Source organism: Hipposideros armiger, unplaced genomic scaffold (assembly GCF_001890085.2).
Source record: "Hipposideros armiger isolate ML-2016 unplaced genomic scaffold, ASM189008v1 scaffold_9, whole genome shotgun sequence".
Taxonomy (NCBI): Eukaryota; Metazoa; Chordata; class Mammalia; order Chiroptera; family Hipposideridae; genus Hipposideros; species Hipposideros armiger.
The window spans coordinates 2,091,075-2,114,387 of NW_017731359.1; the positions used below are offsets into that span (position 1 = coordinate 2,091,075).

The window sequence follows — 23,313 nt, forward strand, 5'->3', positions numbered from 1 at the left end:
GGATAACTGGATTGCTATGTAAAACATTGCCAATTCATACAACACCTTTTATATGCTTGGTAGTGGTGAAGGGAGGAGTTCAATGGACTTCTTTACTTGGATATCTTCACACAGGAAAGGGGATAAAAGAAGCAGGAGAAGCTGTTGCAAAGAACTGTGTGGTAAGCCCATTGTCCTCAATATTTTAAGAGAAAAAAGGCAGATTCCAGGAACTATAAGTAAAAAAAATGCATTCATTCATTCATTCATTCATTCAATATTTACTGTTCACCTACTTTGTGTCAGATGCTAGGGAATCGATGATAAAAAGTTCTCAATTTATTGTACATTCTTGTAGAGGAGAGACCGCCAACAAACAAATATAACATTAAATGGTGAAAAGCACTCAGAAACGATATAGAACAAGAGAAGGGGAAAGAGTGATGTGTGTGCACATCATTTTGGATAAAGTAATGGTGTTAGATTTAAAAGGATATCCTGCAGATTACATATCACAAGCTCCTCATAGTTTTAGAACAGATTAAACAGTTGCTGATGAGAACCCAAAAACAGAGAGAAAGAAACAAAAAAAAAAAAGGATGGTCCTGTGAAATTCACAATTATCTATAGATTCAGTAAGAAAATTCACATAAAATAAATTGAAAAATAGCCTCCCTCAGATTCAGAAGTTCATGCAAAATATCCCTGGCAGTGTTACTTTACTACCAATTCAGTGGGAGCCCAAAGTTAACATGGTGGTTAAGATGTAAATGTGACCTTTGGCTCCAGGAGGGCACTATTCCTGTTGAAACTCAGCTGGTTCGCAGCCCCATCATTTCCTCTGCATGAAGAACGTTAAGATCCACTCAAGGGCATCTCGTCAGAAGGGCACTGACAAACAAACCTGAGCATGTGCAGGATGGCTGACCATGAATGGCTCAGGAGCACAGGAAAGAGAAGCCCCAGTGCTGGGTAAGACACCTATCCTCAGCCACGTGCAGGCCTGCCTGCCACTTACAATGATGCTCGGTTACCCGCCTTCGACGTAGCTTCAGGGTTTAACTAGGAGTAATGAGGGGGAATTTATACGGAGTCACAGTTCGGTTCAATAGAAATGAAAATCTTTCTCAAGATTATCAAAGTTCCCAAATAGAATGCTGACTCTGAAATTCCGCACTCCCTGATTTCATGAATGGAAAAGGGGGTTTTGCTGTGGCCAGGAGTTCCACTGGGCAGCCCCTCAGGTCCTCTGAAAGGTGAAGATTCTTCTCATTCCTGGGTTATCAATCGGTTACTCAATCAGCTTTACCCTCCTCCTCTGTGACCCCATAGTGCTTCTGCACATGGCGACACACTATAATTCGGGGGTTATCGCACTGCTGAAGTTATCTGTTCACTGGTCTATCTCTGCCACTAGGCTGCGAGCCGCCTGAGAGCAGGTTCCGTATCTCATTCATCTTTGTATCCTCCACATCCAAGGCGTACTAGGTACTTAGTAAAACTATGGGGAAATGAAGGTATTGGGAGAAACAACAAGTTTGAAAGGACATGATCCCTGAACATGTTTTGCTTCTTTTTCTCTTAGTTGAAGAAATCCCTGGTGTAGCCCTTCTGAACTAGATGGAACCAGGGATCCTTGGAGAAATGGACAACTCTCGGGCTGGGGCCGGTAGAGTATAAGATAAGCCTGTTCCTGAGCCAGAGCACAAGGAAGTGCTCTAAGGATGATGAGAGTGTGTAGAAGGACACAGGAGCAGGTGGAAGGGGTTCCCACTGCCTAAATCTGAGCCAATTTGAGCAAGAAAACAAAATGAGAAGAAAGGATTTCAACCCAATGCATAAAATAAGAACCCATAATTGTATACTATTATAAATTTTAAAAAGATGAATGTGAAAGAAGGAAAAGTTCTTTTTTAGGGTAGAAATCCAACTAACAAATGCAGAGGGACTCACGGCGTTAGAAAATCACCATTTGGTAACCATCCTAATAATAACCCATTCAGGTAAGAATCAATGGAAACCAGAACTGGTGGATGCAAGTTTGAGGAGTAACAGGATATTTACATAGTCTCAAAGTATCTCCCCACAAGATACTTTTTAATTACAGAAAGAAAAACAATAACTTTACAGTGGAGAAACCTGGCAGACACCACCTTAACCATGTGATCAAAGTTAACATCACCAGGAAGGAGACAAATCGACATCATGTGTCTCCTGAAAGGATCCACTGAGGAGAACACAACATCCCTTCCTTGACATTGCTGCCAAAAATGCAAAATCTGAGTCTAATCACAAGGGAACATCAGACAAATCCAAACTGAGGACAGCCTACAAAATGTCCTATGCTCTTCAGAAGTGAAAAAGATAGACTGAAGAACGGTTTCAGATCAGAAGACACTGAAGAGGCATGACAAAGGAACATGATAACACCATCGGGGATTTTCTTTTCCTATAAAGGGCATAACTGCAGCAACGGGCAATATCTGAATAAGGTCTGTAGATCAGATAATAGTGGTATATGAATGTTAATTTCCTAATTTTGATAACTGTCGTGTGGTTATATGAGAGAATGCTTCATTTCTAAGAAATATGTACTGATATATGTCGACGTGAAGGGGCATGATGTCTCAATTTTCAAGTGGCTCAGGAAAAAATGGGTGTGTATAACACATATACATAGATAAACAGAAAGAATGTGAAATAATGTTAACATGGGAGGGTGTCTGGACACAGGGCATATAAGCATTCTTTGTTCTCTTGCTGGCCGAGTGGCGCGTTGGTTAAGAGTTGATTTAGGACACCAGCTCTGGGCAGCAGGGCCCCGGTTTGGAGCCCACTTTAGGGCTAGTGACGCTGTGCCCTCTACAGCTAAGATGGTGAACAACAGCTTGACCTGGAGCTGGGCTGCCACGAGTCGCTGGAGATGGCATAGGCTGCAGTGGAGCTGCAATGGGTTCCCGTAAGGTATGGTGAGTGGTCGGCAGCCAGCGTGAGCTGCCAAGGGCTGCCGTGAGCGGCCATCCAGTGACTGGCGACCGATCTGCCTCACCCGGGAAGAGCGCAATGATAATACCAACTTGGGCCAGTGAAGCAACATCCTCCACAACTAGACTGAAGAACAGAAGGACAGCAACTTGTCTGTTCCCCTTCCCCAATTCCCCAACGTTGTTCCCCTCCCCTAATTCCCCAATAAAATCTTTAAAAAAAAAATTCTTTGTTCTCACATTATAACTTTCCCGTATATCTGAAATTATAGCAAAAGAAAAAAAACTGTCCAGAGTGAGAACTCTACATATCGAACCTCCAAAAATACATAGGAACAGCCAACCCACCTCGATTCCCATATCCTTCTCTTCATGGGAAATTCATTGCTGGCACAGCTTCATGAATGGAGTGAGGCTGCAAGGGCAGACAGAGAGGTATTCAGAGACAAGAACAGAACACTAATCTTCCTCCCTCCAGCCAAGAGGTTCTACCTGGAGCTCTGCAGTCGGAGACGACACATGGCCATTCTAATTTGTGCAGAATTTCAACACAACACTGAAAGACTTTTACTCAAGACATCCATGATCCTGACTCAGGACAGATTCCCCTAACTTGGTGAAAGCATTCTAAATGTAAGGACAAAGGCAGCCACCACAGACAAGACAGACCCCGACAACCTACAGAGAGGGTGAGCATCGCTGAATCTGGACTAAAACATATTAGAGAGAAAAAATCCACAACAATGGATAAACCACGTGCATCTCCTCAAAAAAAAAAAAAACCAAAAAAAAAAAAACTGACATAAGTGGGAAACTCATTCAAGAGGCAAAGAAATAATACCCTCATCTGTGTAACTTGGAATCTACTGAAGAGTCATATCCAATTCTATTCTGTGCTTTGTACAAGAACTGTATCTGTGCACTGCTGCTGAATACAAGTCAGTAAGCATTAAGCCATAGGTAGGTGAGATTCCATCCACTCGGTAGCAATTTCCCAGCAGCCTTAAGAATTATTCTGTAACTATGGCAAGGCCTGAGAACACACACGTGCTTGCACAGGTCCCTGGTGTTGCAGGAGGTCCAGTGCCCGGAAGGCCCAGAGAACCATCCAGGCCCTGGGCTTCGTGTTGGCTAATAAGTGCATCTGTGCTCTTTCCAGAGCGAACATAAATCAGCCTGGAAGTGAAAAGCGCTAGCTCAGTCCATTCTGCAGGGAATCCACAACCACCGCGATATTCTAGTTACAGCAGAATTGTGGAGGGGAACAGAGGAGGGAGTCGGGGGATCAGAGACAGAGCCAGGTCTGGGAACCCAGTCTGTGGGTGTTGGGAGAGATGAGCTGGTATTTAGTTAGGGGAACAGAATTTTGTTTTACTATCTATGTAGATACAACGACCAAAGCCATAGCCACAATAATAAAAAGCGAAACTACCCAGCTATTATGTATACTCTACCTTGTTCTAAAAAAGCATCTGTGGCAACTGAACCAGCTATTGAAATATCCGAATACCAACACTTATGTAAGTATCTACCCTGAGGCCTTTTGCCATATCCTGAAGACAGAAGACCCGCGTCTTGTCCATCACTGGCCTAAATGGTTCTCTCCTGGCCTGGATTTAATCACCATAAAGGACTGATCCCCCTCCCAGATTTGAAGCAGCACCTCCTTTCACCGACCGTAGTAATTTTAGCTATCCTGCTGCACCAGCCGCCCCTCCTACCTGGCAGATGTGCAGCTCACCCACCCCATCTGCATTCATCCCTTGGACCTTTGCCTGCTAAACTGGATACCTTCCCACACTGACTGTAACCAACAACTTCAACGCTTTCTTTGCCAGCACCTAAAACATCTCATCTCCTCCAATTTCCTCAAAATCCCTCTCATTTCTGATTTTGCCATTCGTGCTATTGAGCAAAAGCTATGAGATGATGTAAAAATGTGCCATCTGGCCCATTACAGTTTCAATCTGGCATCTCATGATGTTAAATTTATTTTAAATAATTTCTCCTAATTAAAGTAGTATGAGCTCATTATTTTTTTTTAAAAATTGGATACGTGCAGAAAGACTCCATAGCTAAAATAAAAATCACCTATAATTCCTCTAGCCAGAGAGCCGCTGGCAGGAGGCTTTTTCCCTCTGCACATCTATAGTTACTGATTTTCTTCACCAAACTCGGATCCCACTGCTCCTATGGGTACTGCCCTTTTAACTTAATTTAGCATGAAAGTTTTCCCATGACATTAAGTATCCTCCGTAAGTTAGAATTAATGACTGCGTAGATACTGCATCCTATGGACACAGCACAATTTCACTAAATTCTATTACTGGACATTTAGGCAATTCCTATTATTTTGCTACTAAAGCTGCATTCATCCCTTGGTGCTTTCATATATCTTTGTGTACTCATATATATAATAACAAAATAACTAATAAAAATAAGTAGCCGCTCCATTACTACCCACTTAGGCCAGGCATGGTTCTAAGCACTTTTAAATTATACATTATTTCATTTGATCCTTAAAACAGTCCATTTTACATATGAGGAAACTGAGTCCTAGAGGGTTCAGTACCTTAACAAGTCACATGCTAGCTAAGTCAGCCTTTCCAACCAGATACCCCCTCCTTGCTACTCTAAAACCAAGGTTCTTATTCCCGACATTTCCATCTCTATTTCCTTAGGACATATTTCTGGAAGTAAAAATGGTGGCTCCAACTAGGGATGTTTAAGGCTTTCTGGAATATGCCAAACTGTCCTCTAGGAAAATCCTTCCAATTCACCATCAAAATGGCACATGAGCATCAGTTTTCCTGCACCCTCATCAATAGGGGATGTTATTTTGTTTAAAAAAAAAAGTTATCGATTTGCCAGGTAAGAAACAGCATCTCATTTTAACTTACATGTTTCTGCTAGAAAGAACCCATCTGCAGACACTTATTGGCCATTTATATTTCTTTTGTGAATTCCCTGTTACTTCTACAAGCAGGGGTGTGTTGTCCTTTCCTGGAGGATTAATAAGGTCGCTTTATAGGATTTTACCAGTCATCCCTCTCGTGCGACTCTCTACCAAATTCCACTAACCCATGAGCTCCTGGATGAGAGTCTGACCCACTAACATTGCTGGTTCAGACAGTGGTCTCGGACCTGCCCTCGGATCTCAGCTCCTTTTAACAAGTGGACTCTGCTCACTACTTCTCTCCCTCAACACAACCTCCTAAAGCCAGGGGAGTTCTCCCTGTGTCTACAGAGCTACACCAATGCACTCCTCATGGCGGCCAATGGCTTTTCCTCTTCTATTTTCATCTGCTTCTTTCTTCCCTGCGTTGAAAACCGCCAACCATCACACCTTGACATCTTCTCCCCACCTCCGCTTCTCTAATATCATCTTCGGGCTTTCCTTTTCCCTCTCCGAACATACTGTCTGCCCTTCTTTCCTGCCGCTCTCCATGGATGCGCTTGTCCACTGACTCGAAAAAATTCCCTACTATCTTAACCCACAGAAATCTCTCCCCTGTTCTCCAATAATATTTAACTATCATCATCCTTCTTCCTTTGGCGTGCTGCTCTTATCTCTGTACATCGACTACCTTAACTACCTCTGTGGTTTCAATTACTGAAACTCTGAGTTAACTCTCAAAATTTTCCATTCCTGACTTATCGCTTGAATATGTGCCTCATACTTTCCATAGACCACAAGATATCTGTAAGTCGCCAACCTTCCATCACTCAACACGCAGCATGGCCCAACATGTCCAAAAGGAACTGCCCCTCGCGGACTGCCCGGATCTCTCCTGTGGAAACTCCTGGTACCATCTTTGATTCCAGAACACAGAAAGATCGGTCTAGCTTTCCCAATGTCATAGTCCTTGGGTGCCTTTCTCACACAAGAACCAAATGCCAAAATATCCAAACTTACACCCTTCAGACTGGTTTCAAAACTCTCTAACCTCTACCCCCACACTACAACTCAATCACCTGTCTCGCTTCCCTCCGATAAGAGGGTCTCCTCCCCATCATCTCCATCCTTGTGCATCCTGGCCTCGGATCCTGCGGCCCCAAGCCTTCTGGATGCCCTTTCTCTACCTGAACATGTATCCAAACCTCGGACACCCTTTAAGAAGCACAAACTCGAGTTCCATGTCGGCAATACAATCTCCTGCTATCACTCAAGCGCACAAAAACCTCTCCCCTCTCTGCACTCCTACAGTCATCATCACCACACTGTCACTAAAACAGTCTCTCCTTGTTTCGCTTCCATTGCGTTTATCTCTACAATTTGACTATAAGCTCCTTGAGGGCAAACATCAGCTTGTATTTCTGTTTATCTCCTAGCGTAGTGCTGAGCGTACAGCATGGACCAAACAACGGGATTCATAGCACATCTTCTCTGTCTAGGAGACATCTTAAACAACATAAGTGGGACTCTGCTGATCTGAACATTACATCTAATGAATCACCCAAGCCCCAATCATCCTAATGTTGAAGCTCAGGTACGATACCTGAGTATTTCAGTATGTTGTGGTTTACAGCATTAGATTTATTATTTCCTATTCCAAAATTACGGAGGGTCTGATGTCTACAAAAGCGGCCCTTGTTCTAGCCATCTTAAATAGTTGGTCCATGAAAAAGAAATCCAGGAAGCCACACAAATCCTTATATACAGTTCTGTTGGTGGGGGGAGGGGTCTGGTATGGACTATAGACAAGTGAACTTCTGGGGTTTCCACCTCACCGGAAGTGTTCTCAAAGCCACACCCACTAGTTTAATGGGACAAGGGGTCTACTAGGGTTCCTGAATTCTTATGACATAGTTCTTAGTCAGAACATTTCCTTTGAATAGCACGAGTAACTGCTGTAGTTCAAGGCCTCACATTCCCAAGAGAAACTGAACTTGCGCAGATTTTTTTGTTTGCACTTGCTGTTTCAGAAATGCAGGTAGAAGCAGCCACAGCCCCAAGCTTTCTTCTATGCAGATCTGATCTATTGGGTTGTCAGAAAAGTCATGACGTATTTTTTCTGTTTTTCATTGCAAAAATGCGTCATGACTTTTCCAACAACCCAATAGGTAAGAACAAACAAATAGCCTCTTATAGCTGCTGTTTTCTGGTCCTCTGGCAGTACCTGGGAAACCCCACCCAACTTTTCTGGACAGAGGAAACCCCTGCTCTCAAATAACTCCACCACCTGTTGCTCACCAGCTGCTGGGGAGGAAACCCATGATGGGCAAGGTGAGAGGTAGCCTTGGGGAAGGAAAGTCTCCCTCAATGGGCATCTCCAAAATGACTCTTTGCAAAAGGAGTGTCTTTTCCTCTCAGCGGGAAGAAAGCCACACAGTGGGCTCAGCATGCTCTGGCACAAGGCTCCGGAATTGGCACCGTGACAAAACAAACAAGGGTTGCCCTTCGAAGGCTCATTAATGGGGCAACACACGCGCACACACACCACCCACCCTCTCTCACCAGTGCAAGCACAGCAAGTTCTTCAGATCTTCCCTGCCTGGCTTGTTCGCACAAACAGCTTTTCAAGCAGCAGGGAGCAAGAGGCACCACTACATAAAGCAGAGGTGGGAGCTGGAAGGCCGAGCCATGGGCAAAGGCCTGAAGGGGGATCATCACCATGACAAGGCAGAACCACGGTACAGGCTGCGCCTCAGGAAGGGTGTGCCTCGGCGGGGAGCCCCCAGAATCTCCTCCAGGTTGTGTTTACCAAGCGTCCCCTCAACTTCCTATTTGGAGGGCACACTGTAGGTGGCGATTCCATCACAGAATCTCTTCCTCAATACCTTCATTTCACTAAACAGAAGATGTGAGAACCGATTTCATATTGGGAGTCCTCAAATCCTAAGAGGCCTAAGGAGTTGTTTCAAATGCCAAGTCCCTTCCGCATGGCAAAGTGGAACAGCAGCAAGAACAGCCACCAGGACCTTGGAGGGCTTCGAGACAGACTGAAGGGGGCTCCAGTGTGTTTGAAAGGCTTCCAAATTCCAAAGCTTAACACCCAATTGGGTGGTGGGCGGGTGTGCGGGTTGTGGGTAGAGTCAAACTTAATTATATGTCCCGTTCTCCCAGCCCCTTCTCCATTCCACACAGTCATTAGGAAGCCCATTATGTGCACTGTTACTTTTAATCAAGAAAAACAGATTGAGACATATTTACCATTGGCCACTTCAAAGAGGGGCCCTGGGAATTAGGCAAAACAACAAAAGAAATGTTCTTCTTCCAGTATAAGGATCCAAGAGTTCACACTCCTTTACCCTTCCGGGAGCCATCCCAAGAACCCAGTGATGGTGGGTAATAATCACACCCTCACAGACTCTGCAAAAATGGCCCAGATGGTCTTTCTCCTCTTGCTGCTCCAAATGCTGCTTTTGGGTCAATAGCTGCTGTGAAGAATCACCATGGTCACATTAAATAGTACTTGGATTAATTATGCTTGAAAGTCTCTTATCCAAGCCCTGCTAAGACCAAACAATTGAGTTTGGGAATGAGTGTGGTTACATATTTTTCCTTAATGGCTTCCTGCACACCCTGGTTAGATGTGATCCCTGGGGGGGACTTGCCAGTTGAAGTCATAAAATGTGATCAATGTAGATCAAGACCCCGTGGCTCAGTGTCTTAAGACAGGAGAAACGTATGTGTGCAAACACACAAACGTATGAAAGATGCACGTGGACCTGACGAGCATTGGCTGCCGTTCTGAGGTGGCACGCTCTCTGCTTCGGCTCCTAGGGCTCTGCTCATCCCACCAAAACGGTCAGCCCACAGTCCTAATCCTGGATAGCGCCTGAAGAGAAGGTCACAGAAACTTCCTGCAGCTCCAGAAAGATTCCCACATTCAGCCACGCTAAGGCTGTGGGAATCTACCATGGCCCGTTAACAGTTCCTTAGGTCATATAATAAAAAGGCTTCTGGGGGGCTGGCCCCACTGGTCTTATTTTTATTTTATTTTTATTATTATTATTTTTTTAAGCTGAGCCATCCTGCCACCTGTCGGTAGCTCAGCAGCTGCTCAGCTCGGGCCAGGACTCGAACCGCTGTTGCTCAGAGCTCAAACTCTTGAGCAAGCTCTTAACCAACTGAGCCATTCGGCCGGCCCAAACCCACTGGTCTTAGCTGTAAGCTCCTGGGCATAACGCTTAGCCAAAAACTCACTGGTTATCCTAATGGTTTTTACACGACAAGTATTTATGGAGTGCCTACAATATACAAGGCACCCCTCCTATCAGTACAGGCTCCTACTAGCTTGCTCTCATTAGAGTCCAGACATGCAACGTAAGAGCCTGGATGGCAACCATCAGGGCACTGGTAGGGACCATCTCAGCACTTCACGAGACCAATGAATTTGCTGTGTCGACATAATTACCCGGATTATTGTTCCCCTTGTTGCAGGGTCTTACTGCTCTCCTGCCAGAATCTGTCCTTCTATTAACCAGATATGGTCAGTGATGACCTCTGACCTCCACTGCATTTAAAAACATAGTTCAACTGTTGCAACACATGGTGGTTTGGCAGGTTGAGCAGCTGCCCTGAAACCCTATGGTGCTCAGGACAATGTGGCCCTCACACTTTGGTTCATCCTACTAAGGCCCCCAGCTGAGCTAATCCCTCCCAGGGGCTCACCTTCAATCCACATGGGAGTGACCAATTAAAGGAACATTAGGGATGTTTAAGGCTGACCATTTCTCAACAGCCTAGGATGTCTTCACCCCCCACCCCACCCCCAGGATGAAGGTCATGCTGTCCAGAACTGAGAAACTGCCAGAACCACCGAACCTCTGGCCTACACACAAGCAAAATGTCTGATGTGCTGCTGACAAGTTGACAAGCGATGATAGGATTCCCTTTCCAGTGGCTTCTCTCAGGGGATTCAACAGGTTTCCCCCCATCCTCACCTGCCCTTGGTAGTCCCCATCCTGGTTTCTTTGGCCTCAGGGTCTCTTTAGGCTGGACACCGTGACTTTACCGGCTCTACACACATAAGTGGCAGAATGTTCTGGAAGCAGTGTTCAACCTGCCCAAGTCTTATCGAGGGGCTGGGTTTGGTGTGTCCTCACGTTCAGTGCACTCCACAGGGAGGTGGCTTAGATGGAACAAAGCCTTTTCATAGAGCCTTGTGTACATGACATGGTACTTGAGAGTTACGGGGAATAATACAGAGAGCGGGGAGTGTTGTTCTTAATGTGCTGATAATTGGAGCATAAAGTCTAGGAATTAATATGAACTAGATCTGAGGAATCTAGTCACCAAACTTAACTCATCTCAAGTTGCTACCACCACCACCACCACCACCACCACCTGGGTCTTTGTCACAGGTCAGTGGAAGAAGCTGAAATTTCTATAATCCATTTGCTGTATATCTTCGGGGTACTCGGAAGAAAAACAAATGTCACTCCAGCACGTGCCTGTCAACAGAAATTCTACTAACCCCAAAACTAGGGCAGAAAAAAACCTGTGCACAATTTTAAGCCATCCACACATAGGGGGTAGGGAGTAGTTCAGGCGAAGAGAGGGAAAAAGAGAAGGGAGAAGAAAAGAACCAGGAATTTTCTCTCTCTCTCTCTCTTTTTTTTTTTTTTTAAGGGAATCTTTCCTAAGCCTTCCTTTCCCATCCCTTTCCATCTCCGGGATGGAAAGTGTTACTCAGCTGCAAGGCCTCTTGCTAATTGTGGGTTTTTATTTTTATTTCCTATTACCCTCTCGCACGCCTGATGAGATTATTTTACCGGAACTGACACAGCTGGAAGCAGCGGGCGTACGTGGAGCCTCTGAGGAGGTGATGCAATTTCATTTTCATTGATCAGAAATCAGCAGGGCAGTAAGTGATGGGAAATTCCATTAGAAGCAAACTTGCAAGCCATGAGCCTCAACTTCCTTGCCACACCCAGGACCCCCCAGGGGTCTTGCCTTCCTCTGGACTCAGTGGACATGAAGCAGTGGATGGGAAGCTCTGTCCTCAACAGAGCAATGGAAGGAGAAATGCCAGGCTGCTGGCTCAGGAGAGCGTCTGACTGGGAGAGGAACATCGGCGGGACTCCTTTGACCAACGGGGGCACCTCAGCTCTTCTCTGTGGGTTACAGAGACATTTTCTAGGGACCCAGAATAAGAGCCCTCAAAACCAGGCCCCACTGCCCCTCAAAACCAATGCTTGAAGGATCCTTTCCAAGTGTCAACAAACAAGAAAAGAGGAGGTCACTACGCAATAGTTGCAACTCTGTCCCCCAACCACTCTTAGAGATGATCCCAAAGGCACCTACCATGTATCATCTGTGTGCCAGACACCATGCCAGGCGCTCAACAGGCACAAAGGCTGGTCTTTCCCTAACACTCAGGAAGATCATCTCTCCCTCTCCTGGGCAATCGAGGAGTCAGGGGTCCTGGGACGTAAGACAGAGAGCCAGTTGGGACCAATGCCTTAGTGAGGAGTAGCCAGACTCTCAAGAACAGCAAAGGAAAGTAGAGTGAAGGTCAAGGAGAGAGCTTGCTCACTCACACCTGAGCCATGAGAGAAGGCATCTGATTGTCTAGTCTACTCTTCTCCAGACAGAGCAAATGACAGATTCTGATTCATCCATCTCCATCATCTTAAACATCCCAACAACAGGGCTCCCTGTGACCACGGCTGGAACCAGAGGTGAACTCTTCAGAATGCATTGAATGGCTACGGTTTTAGCAGTAAGATCCACTCCCACCAACTGTGTGCCCAGCAAATATTGCTTCACTTACCAAGGGCCTATAAGGAAAAAAAAAATCACTAGCCAGGTGGCTTACCAGACTTTCTTAGGCCCTTCTGCCATATAAAAGTTGACATTAAAGAACCAGGCCTCAGGCACAAAATTAATAGTGAAACAAACAACTCTTCACATGGAAAGTGGAAAATTTTAAATGCAGATATTGATGAAAATATATCAAACCAAAATCTACCAGTATGCTTTTATTGAGCACTTAATCTGCAGCTCAAACAAAGCAGAGAATACATGAGACGGGGACCCTGCCTTCCATGAACTTACAGACTAGGTCACGTAAGAATACCCAGCACACAGTCATTTATTTATACTCCTTACAAGAATATAAAATACAACATCACAGTATAAATTGAGGCCAGGGCAAAAGAAGAAAGAAAAAAACAAAACAAACAAGAGTGGAAGAAAATTTGAGCCAAAAATGAAGTTTAAAACGCATACAGTAATAACCTACAAAATGAGCCATACATTTGGCTCTAAGCTTTCTAACAGTCCACAAGAAAAACATAATAACCTTGTTTTAGGTACACTATTCACAATGTCCAAGAGAAAAAGAACAAGCCAATTGCTCAGGATTATTTAGGACAAATAGATTCCCAGTGGCAAAAATTGGGACAAGAACTGAAGGCAGGCAGTGCCTGCAACCCTATGTCCCTGACCTTTTCGGGGAGGTCGTCATGAGAACACTGGAGTTTGAAGCCTTTCAGTCTCACTGCCTCCTTTGATGGACAAGAATAATGCCCCCAGAGGGTGTTGGCAGTTTGCCCAAGGTCAGACAGCTGGTCAGTGACAGAGTAAGAGGACGTGGGTATCTTCACACTACACTAACAGTCCTTTTTCTACTAAATGAGGCTACTCTCCACTATCCTTCAAAATCCATGGGTTGGCTGGATGTGGGGTGCACATGGAGGCTGAAATTAGGGGGCTGTTCTAGATTAAGAGACCTGTGAACCAAACACCTAAATGCACACTGTAGACCTCATCTGGATACCAAGTTTAACAAAGCAACTGTCAAAAGCCATCCTGGAGACAATCAGAAAAGTCTGTATAGCGATTTGGGATTTGATGATGTTAAGAATTTATTAATTTTGTTATATACAGATAATATTACCATCACCTAAGAAAATGATGCGTCGTGATTTGGCTTTAAATTCAAAGCCAATGAACAAAACGATTAAACAAATTTGACAAAAAGTGAATTGTTAAGTCTAGGTGATGGGATCACTCATATTATTCTATTTTTACATAATAAAATGTTTTGCTGGGGGTGGAGGGAGAGAGAAGGAGGGAGAGAGGGAGAAAGGGAGAGAGGGAGAGAGAGAAAGAGGGAGAGAGAGAGGGAAAGGGAGAGAGAGGGAGAGAGGGAGGGAGAGAGAAAGAGAGAAAGAAAGAGAGAAAGAGAGAGAGAGAGAGAGAGAGAGAGAGAGAGAGAGACAGAGAGAGACAGAGAGAGTGAGAGAGACAGAGAACTGTCTTTATCCAGTTCAGAAAAATTTTCTGAAGAGAGAACAGCACTGGCCAGAGCCAAGCTTTTCAGCCTTGAGTTGACATATTCATGGCAAACTAAGCTTTTTCTTATCAAAGAAATACGTGTTCTCCTTTCCTTAGAAGAGCTGAAGGACTTCCTAAGAAGTCCGTTAGGCCCCAGATATCTCTAAATCTTGTTTTCAAAACTCTCCATCTGCCGACCCCACCCCTACTCCTCCCCTTAGAAGGTACCAAGCACCATGGTACTGCTAACACTAAGAATACAGAAGAGGCTGTCTACCTCACGTCCTGGGCACAGTACCTGACATTCATTCCTATGTGGTAACTCACCAGCATTACTGAGCAAAGCTGAGCCCAATGTAACAGCCTAAGATTACATAAGAGCTTGATTTAGAGCTTGGAGCCAAACTCTGATTAAGAAAAACACATCCATTGATAAGTTAAAAGCCTCCGCTTGTTGATTTAATGGGTTAAAAAATGATTTAAAGCCCTTTCAGTGAATTTACAAAATAAGGCGATGTTTACCAACCATTGTTTTTTGAACTGATTGTCTTTCAGCTCAGCATGAATGTTTTATAAGTCACTGTAATTGCTTTGTAAAGTCTGAACTGAGCTGGGTCCCATTGGGCTGGTTCTCTTGTGCTCATCTACACGCAGGATGGTCCAAAGGTCCGTGGGCTTCTTGTAGGCCCCCCCACACACACCCTCACACCCATCGCCAGGCTGCGGGCTCCTGGGAAATACTCTTTGCAATGGACTTTTTCAAAGTAGCATTAGTATTTGACCCAAGAAAACAGTCACACCCAGCGCCAACCTTCCCAGGAACAAATAACAATGCTCCTTTGATTTACACAGTGGTTTATACATTTCAAACACTTATATTCATTTCTCATTTGCCCTCCAACAATCTTGTCATGTTAAGTGGACAGAATGGGAATCATAATTCAAATTTTACAGGTTTCAAAAGATTAATCAAACATCAGAGTGACTGCAGTGAGTCACTCTTTCCTGAGGTCATCAGGTGGTTAGGAGTAAATCGGGGACAGGGAAGAGGTCGCTGGGTTTCTATGCCAGTGTTCTTTTCTCTATGAAGACATTGCTTCCTGACAGAGAACCATCTTCCCAAACCCTTTTAAAACACATTTCACCTTCTAAATATGTAAGACAAATATCTGAGTATGAAAGACCCAAAGTATATATTTCACTGTTCACACTGTAAAAGCAGAGTTATAAAAAACGTCAAATACTGGGTTGCTTCACACAGCCAAGAACCTTGATTGAAGACAGCGAAGTCTTCAAGTTTTACATACATCAGGGTGTTGGAGGAAAAACACCCAGTAAAGCATCAGATGCTGAAGCAAAAATCTCTGGCCCTAACAAAAGGTAAGATGTGAGCAGGCAGAGCATAACTCCCTTCAAGTGCCCTCTGCCATGCAGACGATAGTTTGAACACTTTTCTCAAAAAGCTATTTGTGGAAAGAAAAAAGTAAAAAGCTGTCAAGGCCTAGGAGCTTCTCGTGAATGAGGTCAGACTAGTGTCAACGCAGAATTCAAGTTAAGACCAGTGGGGTAACGTGAAAGGTGATTTTGGCCACAGGATGAGTGCATTGTAACCCAAAGTGCACAAATCTACATAAAACCAAAAACTGGGGATCTGGCATCACTCCCGTCATGAACAGTCTCGTCTACCCTCTGCCATCATGGTGGAACTCTCTGAGCTACAGTCCCTGTCATGATGGAAAACAAGGGAACCTTGGTCAACTTAATATTCGTAACCACTATCCAACCTGAGTCTCATTGGTTGATCCAAGTGAGATTTTCAGGAAGAGCATTCTACTTAAAACTTGCCAATTTGTGGAACCAAGCAAGTCTAGGTGGAGAGAGAATGGGGACAGCATAGGTGGGTCCAGGATACAAGACAGTGACTGGGATCCCTTGACATCCCAGTCAGAGGGAGGGTGACCTTAGGGTGGGGTCAGGGTCAGGAGGGATGGCTTGCTTAAGGAGTGGCCCTCTGCAGACTTTCCAACCCTGTGTAGAGGATGACCGCCACCACCTGTCCCTGCAGGCAGAGGAGACCCACCACTACTCTCTGGGGCCCTCCCCTCACCTGCACAGGTATGTCTCCTCACTGACATCTGGGGACTCAGCCCTGCTCATCAAGCCTGTGGCTAGATACCAAGGCAAGTCTTACTATTACTACCCTGGACCTCGCCGGAGTGAGCCTATAGCCTTATATCTCGCTGCCCAGACTCTATGGCCTGGCTTCCTGACTCTTTCTTATAGGGACCCTTATCCTGTTGGGGCTTGTATCTCATGGCCAGGAATCCCATCCACCTGTACCTACCTGCACTTCCAGCTCAGTCTGTGGCACTCGCCTTCATCACATACCTACTGGCCTCCTCCCCATCTGATAAATGTCCACTCCTAGCTCCTCCTGGATAGACACGAGGGATAAGAAAGCCACAGGCTGCAGCCTGGCAGGAAGCGCAGGAAAGTGGCAGCTGCCAGCACAATTCACTGTCCTCCTAGTCCCATTACTGTCGCCTCCTCCCCTTCTCCACTCCTCCGTGACTCCATGAAACTTACCAACTTTAAAAACTGACCCCAGATATGGTAGCTGGCTTCTCACTTGAGGTCAACGCCACTCAGGTTGAACAGCATCTGTGTTGTTGGGTCTGCAATGTTGAAGACCCCTGTGACAATCTTCACTAAAATTGGCCAAAGGGGTTGAGCGACTAAATATGTATGCGACCTCATCCCACCCCCACTTCATATATATTCATATGCATACAAACATATATTTCTCATTTAAAACAAAACAAAATGGAGCAGTTAGAAGAGAAACACAACATGGACAGTATACACACACACACACACACACACACACACACACACACACACACACACACCCTGCTGCTGGCAAGATTGTCCTGAAAGTTTCTGGATAACTATCACTTACTACTATCTAATCCCTAACTACTAGTTGGTCTGGGGACTCCATCCCAATTGCTCCCTAGAGCAAAGTATCTTTATTGCTTTTGTTTCATCAGAAGAAAAGGGGAATGTAAACATTAACCAGACCAGAGACGGGACAGTCAGTGAGAGTGATAGAATCTAAAGCGGCACCAAATTCTACCTCCAGCACTACTGTCATTTTAGGATCGACCAGTTCACTCCGGATACTCACTGGGCCAGAGGGACCTGAATCCTAGCACTACATGTCCCTGAATAAGAGGTTTCGCTCTAAAAGTAAAAAGTGGGTCGCAGAACAAATGTCTGATGAGTCCCAGGAATGCCTGTTGCATAAGGGCGCAAACGCAGCAGTCCACAGCTCAGTTCCACACGTGTCCGTTTCCCCAGGGAGGGCGGAGGTGGAGTTGAGAGGAACGCTGGCGGGAGCCAAGGCAGGGAAGAATCGGAATTTCCACTCTTCACATTCAAATTCCTGAGTCACAGTTGAAACCCCACTGCTATAATTGTTTTATACACTGTCTACACACACACACACACACACACACACAGCCTTTAAAATGTTACATTAGCTTCCAGATTCTCTATTTAAAACCCTTCCTTCTGCTGGGCATCTTGAGATAAAAGCTGTGTTTGACTCTCTGGCCAGCTGTCAAATGCCAGCACTTGCCTGGGCTGGGACCCTGGCAGTCTTCCATCCAACCCTGGGAGGCACAAGCCCTGCCGGCAGAGCAGGGGTTAATGGAATCTGACCGCAGCACAGTTGTTAAGGTAATCAATACCACTGAGATACTAAAGCAGCATAAGCCACAATATTGATTGCCAAGCAGATGATAAAACTGTTTATTATGATAATTGCAGGGTCCCTGTAAGATGCTTCCAGCGCTTCCTAAAGCTGTTTACAAAACTAATAAAGATTTGCCATCTCAAGGTCTTCCATTTTAACCACCCTCCCTCCCCCACAAACTCCCACCCCTAGCCCACCAAAAAGCAGAGCTCACCCGGAGGCTACTAACAGGTTCCTTCCCTGGGACAGCATCTGAGCCTGTCCTGGGTGTGTCATCACTCTCAGGGCCTCTAAAGAAAGGGCTCTCCTTCAACACCCTCACCATCCCCCAACGTCAGGAAAGGGAGGCCGGAAGCACAGGAGACAAGACACTCAGGGCGCTGAGATTTCCTCCTCAGAGCCCACCATGTGATAATTATGGGGTTTTATTGATGGAGGGGGCTGCTCAGGGCGACCTGGGCTAACATCCATTTGTTATAACACATTTACGAAACCACATCACCTTGGTTTGTAATTAAAACTTCTCTGGAGAACTTGGTGGCCGTGAAACTAACTGGACATGGTCAAGCACAGATTCTAGAATGCACTTCCGCAGACACGACTCAAGGGTGACATGAGCTGCTACACTGGGCTCCTGTCCCAAGTTCTATCATGCCCAATGCACCAGCTTAGATTTTATTAAGATTGGAAATTAACTCCTTCTTGGTCATGAACACAGCCATCTATCTGCCTTGAGACCCAAGTTTTTAGATTAGCAGCACCGCTAATGATGACTGTGATACTATGTTCAAGATGAACTGGATGAATGTGGAGATTTTTCTCAACAGAAGTAGGCATCTCATAGGTAGCATTATGTTCTCTGAACTGCTCAAGGGAAAATCCATTGGGTCTTAAGAATCAGTATGGTAGCTTCGGGACTACAAAGCTCGCAAATATACTGAAAGTGTTTTTTCAGAGCGTACAAGAGGGAAAAAAGGAACCCAAGCTTTAACAAGAATTGAGTCACCATTCCATTAGCAGTTAGAAGGCAAAGCCTCCATCCCTCACTCAACCTTCAAAAGCTCTGACTCAACCCACGGCCGACCAACAGGATTCTACCTGTAATAGCATTTGACTGGACGTGGCCTTCAAAACCCCATTTGCAACTTTGGGGCGCTATTCTGAGAACTGGGCCAAAGAAAGATGGTCGGGAGGCAGCTTCTTTTTTCTATCAAAGCTTGGAGAAATCTCTAACCAATGTTCCTGTCTTTGCCTTGCACCTCCACCTTAGTTTAGGGAGAAAAGTTCCTACCCTCCCAATCAATGCTCTCCCCTCTCAGCTGCACCCTGCAGCCCTAGGAAGTAACTGCCCCATGCGTACACATGCACGATTGAATTCTGTGGACCAGTAGAGACATGCAGCTCCTCTGTAGACACCTGTCTACTCTGCCTACTCCCAATCACACACAAATCAGGAGACTGGAGCCAGTTTTTTATGGAGTATAATCCCCTTGCCAGAGACCTTGCCATGAACTCACAGATACCACAGCATGGCTGGAAGGGATGCACTGAGATTAATTTAACCTGGTTACCTGCTCTTACAGGAACTACTTGGCAACCAGGAACAGCCGGAGGAAATATGAGGATCCCCATGACTGCATTTCACGAACAACACACTCCTAGGCAAAGTGGCAGAGGACAAGCCATCACCACCTACGGAACTCCCAGCTGGACGCCTTGCCCACTCACCGTATGCCCATGGGGCCCATGTTAACAAACATGTCCCTGGATTTGATATCAGGAGAAAGTCGAATATTACATCTGACTCATTCTGCTGGTACCTTGTAACCTACCTTACACATCTAAGTTGTGCTCTCAACAATAAACTCAACAAAAGACATACCCTCAAAACGATACGGTCCACACTTGGAAACCCGCCCACAATGGCCAGCCAAGCCTGCCTAAGTGCTAAGAACCATTTAGGAGCACTGTAAACCATTAGGGCCATTAGCTCTAATTTGACCTCAACAAAATAAATCAACCCACTAGGAACAAATTTAGAAGCTTTCCAAAGTCAAGTTCTCCAACCCTGAAAGGCTCAGGCACATCCACGGCAGGGGATACACGGCCGGCCTCTGAGCTACTCTTTCCCACTCCTACCTTTCCTGCAGCCGACTGACAACAGCATGCTCTGCCGGGGCAGGCGCTATGGGTCCTTCTCAGCCCACTGATCGGGAAGCTGTGACCATCGAGAGTCAGCATGCAAGTCAGAACTCATTCACTATCGCTGTTTAAGGGATTCACTCTTTTCCTTCCTCTGAGTTCACATCACACAATTTTCCATCCGAACTGCTTTTAATGTCCTCTTTCAAAACATGTGGACATTCCGATTTATTTTCAAGATATCCTGACTGGCTTTCAACTCGGCTGATTCTCAGCTCTGGGTCAGAGTTCACCCAGCCTTTATATCTTTAAATGGGCAGGTATCATATACGATATGATCTATGATCCCCCCCACATTAATACATGTGTCAACACAACACACAATTTCTCTCACAAAACGTATAACCATCAGCATACACTCTAAATAAATTTCAACTGCAAAATGGTCCTGATTCTTTTCATCTTTATTCTTCCCTGATAATTACTTACTGCATTTTTTAATGCTGATGGCACTGCCTTGATGAAGAAGCCGGAAGTGAAACAAACTATGACACCATCAAATTCCACCAGCCGAGGGGAGAAGACAGCTAAGAACATGCACACAAGAGACGCAGGCAGTCCACGTGTAAAAGTCAACAACCCTTCCGCTGCTTCAATGATAAAAACATACTGTATCATCATTTCACTCATCCTCACAGGACACAAGGAAGAAATAAGTAGTGAGGATATTGGCAAAACAAGTTAGCAGTAACAGGAGAACCAGGACGCGGTACATAGAGTTCTAATAACCCAAGAGTCGGAATTGCTAAGAGCTGAGTAATTCTTTCCAGCTCCACCCAGCATGATTTTCCAGGTATCAAATTATATGTTAATTACATGAATGTGAAGTTATATGAGGGGAAGTGGTGTCAGTCAGCACCCAGGGGGTGGAAATTCAGTAAAATAGCTTTGTAAAGCATGTTGCGTGCACAGGCTCCTCCAGCTCAGGGGAAAAGAGGAGGAACCAGGAGCTCTCTCCAGACCTTTCCCTTCCATTCACAGGACCTCTCTTTAAAAACTGGCAGGTATCATATACGATAAGATCTACTGCATGATCCCCCAACATTAATAACGTGTGTCAGCACTACACATAATATCTCCAACAAAACGTATAACCATCAGCATACACTCTAAATGGATTTCAGTTGCAAAATCGCCCCGATTCTTTCATTTTTATTCTTCCCTAATTACTTACTGCATTTTTTAATACTGATGGCACTGCCGAACTTTCCTAACTTATGGAATGATACAGAGTTCTTTTCCTTTCTGTACGTGTGTTGTACAAATCAAACTCAGCTAGTCCCAAGAGGGGCACACACCCCTAACGACGATAGTGTGGGGGACCGCAGTCCCACTTGCTGGGACGGAGGGGCAAGCGCTAACTCTAACACAGTCCCTGGGCCATTTCGGGGGGGGGGGTCAGGATAACACAGTATCCTCCGGGGTTCTGTAGCGCCAGAGCCTCTGATGCTAGGGAGACGCACTGTATCTGCTAGGAGATCGAACATGGAGTTCTGAAGCTACTCCAAAGCTCAGGCTGCAAGCACTTTATCAATGTAACACATCGTACCCCTGCCTCCCAGGCTCCTATCAACTGCATACTGATCTTGCCCTGATTGGAACGGGGAGAGCTGTGGCGAAGTCCAGGCCTGTCCCAACCAGTGAAGGGCCAAATGGACGACTGCAATCGAGCACTTAGGACCGACCGTTCGGCAGCCGCTGAGGGAATGTAGAGATCCACCCGTGAGGAGCTAAACACCTTTCTTCCCAGTCCTCCTCACTTCAAACCATTTTTTGTTTCTCTAACACTGCACCCAACAGGCAGGCATCGGAGAGGTCCAGAAAACTAACATCTTGAAGTGGGTCAATAACAAAAGACTACAAGCACATGCCCTGGGCTAGCATCCCAGCATGGAGGCCATTTAAAACCTGCAGGCTGTTAACCTACTTTGGGTTCCCTGTACGTACAATGGGGGTAGAGATTACATTTGCCCCATATGGTTGTAAGGATTAATAAGACAGAGAAGTATTTAGCACAAGAGATGTTTAATAAGTATTAGTTGTTAAGAGAAAGAGAGAGAGAGAGAGAGAGAGAGAGAGAGAGAGAGAGAGCGTGAGAGAGAGAGAGAACGAGACCATTTCAATTTCATGTACAAAAATTTAACAAAGACCATATCCTCATTGTTAAGGCTCAGAGACACTCACCCACAGTCACACATCTCATGAGAAAGCCATGCTGGGCTTGGTGACAAGCACCCAGACTTCCAGTCTAAGTGTCTTTCCCACTATTATTGTCCAGTATGTCCTGTAAGCACCACTGGCCACAGGCTAGGTGATGTTAGGAGATATGGTGAACATCTTACATTCAAATCGTTATCTATTTAATGTTTATTTGAGCCAATACAACCAGCCCAAACCTGAGATCCCTCAGATATCACTGCTTGGGACAATGCTACAGCAGGTATTGATAGTTTTAACAAGGAAGCCCATGAAAAGAAAAAAATGTAAGCACATAACACAGGACAGGTGGGAAAAAAGTACAACAAAAAGGACACCCCAAGTGTGGAGAGCACTCTCTTAGGCCCTGCTGCCCACTCAAGGACCCTGGCTGAACTGATCTTTCTAACAGTCAACCATTAAAAGTCACCGGCCAGCACGTCCTGGTTTCCTCTTTGTATCCATCTCACCCTCTCTAAAGCAAAGCCTCTCAATGAAAGGGCTTCGACTTCCTCCAGGCTTTCTGAGAAAGGCTGTGGGAAGGGTTATCAGCTTCCGTGACCCCTTTACTCATCAATAGCACTTCTTCCTCTCCCATCCCCCCCACTAAGGACCCTGCAGCCTGGAGCTGGCTCCCTAGCCTTCCCCCATTAATGCCTTCTTCCTTGTACAGCTATCACAAGAGGGCTGTTTCGTGAGAGGACCTCAGGCTGACCTTTGCTGACAGGCTCCAAGCTCCCTCTGTAAACTGATCTAATGTTAGGCTGGGTAATTAGCAACCGAGTCAGTAATTGCAGCTTCTAACTATGCTGGACCAAGATTGCAAAAAATTCCCGGGGGGGGGGGCCCTGCTGGGGACCCCCAACCCACATGGAGGCATCTGCTCACAGCCAAAAGGAGGGACTCAGCAAGATTTCTGAGGGAGGCCAGCACTTTTCCAGGTTTTAATTAAAGGGGGACCCGGG

At 45.5% G+C, this 23,313-nt stretch overlaps 1 protein-coding gene across 2 annotated transcripts in view; it reads right to left on the reverse strand.

The window, feature by feature from the left end:
• The window catches only part of ZFHX3 (zinc finger homeobox 3), a 241,395-nt gene that overhangs the window by 165,830 nt on the left and 52,252 nt on the right, over window positions 1–23,313 (reverse strand). The window contains exon 1 of one of the 2 annotated variants that reach the window (XM_019654466.1): window positions 3,312–3,370. The exons of the other annotated variant lie outside the window; for it this stretch is intronic. The gene's annotated coding sequence lies outside the window, so the exon portion shown is untranslated. Of the gene's footprint in view, window positions 1–3,311; window positions 3,371–23,313 lie in introns of those variants that run through there. 2 annotated transcript variants of the gene reach the window in all.